Below are 1,822 nucleotides of genomic sequence, written 5' to 3'. Positions count from 1 at the left end.
TTATTAAGGCACATATAAGGTAAGGATCCTCAAATCCTAGTGAATTCCTTAGTTAATTGTGATTGAGTATTAAGTTTACGTGTATGGATGTGATAATATGTGTTAGGTAGTTTATAAGTGGATTTGGAACACAATTGAAAAGATTGGAAGCTTGAGTCAGAGCTTTAGGTGCTGAATTTTTGGTTGTGGAGACTTGGACCTTGCCTAATTGATTTGTCTTTGGGTTATACGAGGAAATTGGCCAAGGTATAATTTTGGTTTCTCATATATAATATATAATATCTTGTAAAAACTTAGTCTAGACCACTTAGGATAAGTTGAACTGTGTGTTTGATGCATGTTTAATGGTTTTGGTGAAAGGTTGAACTTGTTATAATGTGTAATGATGATTGATGAGATTGAGGACTTGTGTTATAAATGTTGTGGTAGTTGTCGAATTGCACTATTGATTAAGAATGGGTTGATAATATTGAATTTGGTGAATTGTTGATAATGATGAAAAGGGGGTTACCTGGAAGTTAAGAAAGGTTTGGAGTGATAAATTGTGGTTGGAGAAGTGCAGAATTGATAATGATGTATGATTAATGACAGAGTTGAAAATTCGTGATGTGACTGTATTGTGAGGTAAATGTTGAGTTTGGCAATGACCGAGTATGGCCGGAATAGTTGAGATGGCAAGGTCTGAATGCGATCCCGCTTTCGTGTTATATTAAGAATCTATTCGAATGGTAAGTTGAAGATGGAGGATTCCCTCTCTTATCGTGATGGGGATGTGGGGAAGGTGGAAAGACACTCTCCTTCGTATTCTTTTCCCCACATTCTTCTTTAGTTGTAAGGTGGAAAGGCACACTCCTTCGATGTGAAAAGGCACTCTCCTTCATGATACCTCCAGGAGAAGGTAAAAAGTTACTCTCCTTCATTAAAGTTCCTCTTGGGGATGCGCAACCTAGAGACTATATCCATGTTAGCTACCAGATGTGTCGAATTCTGGCAATTTAACCGACATGTGAGCTCACAGCCAGTAGGATAAACATACATCATACACATATGTTTGAATTGCTTGGTTGTGCTTTAATTGAGAATTTCTATGTGAATTTAATATGCTTAATTGTTATAGGTGTTATCTGTATTACTTGTACTCTAATTGTGTTTATCACTATCTGCTTACTTGTCTCTGCGGTTCCACCAGAGTTGGAGGTTTTGGAAGAAAGAATATGATGGAGGGTTGGGATAGAGTTCTAGCTAAGTTTATGAACCTTAGAGAACCACCCTTGTTTATTGTTTTCTGTTTTAATTATTTAAGTTTTATAATCTAAGTGTCAGAGTTCTAGGATTGCCTCTAGCTTTTCCAAGACCTTATGTCTTATGTATGCGGCACCATTACCATGCTGAGAACCTCTGGTTCTTATTCCATATGGATATTTGTGTTTTTCAGATGCAGGTTGAGAGGCACCTCACTTGGCATCTGGAGTTCTTGCAGCGAAGTTAGATTTTTGGGGATATTATGTTTTGTTCTGTTTATATATATCCATATGTATAGAACTCTCCTTATAATTTGTTTCACTTTTGTACCCCATAGAGGTTTATGGAGAATTAAGGTTTCCGTTATGTATTTTGGGTTATGGATCTTTATATGTATGTATGTAAATATTCTCTGGCCAACCTTAGCTTCTATACTGAGTTTGGAGCTTGAATATTTGTCTCCTTGACTCTTTCCTCTCCTTGTATACATATTTATATATGTGTTTATGTACCTTAGCTTTCTTCGTATGTAAGTAAACTTTATTTTTTAGCGTTGCGCTTTTAATTTTGTGAATTTGCT

The sequence above is a fragment of the Arachis hypogaea genome, chromosome 9 (genome assembly GCF_003086295.3).
Source record: "Arachis hypogaea cultivar Tifrunner chromosome 9, arahy.Tifrunner.gnm2.J5K5, whole genome shotgun sequence".
NCBI lineage: Eukaryota > Viridiplantae > Streptophyta > Magnoliopsida > Fabales > Fabaceae > Arachis > Arachis hypogaea.
Note: the sequence above shows the minus strand (reverse complement) of the source record.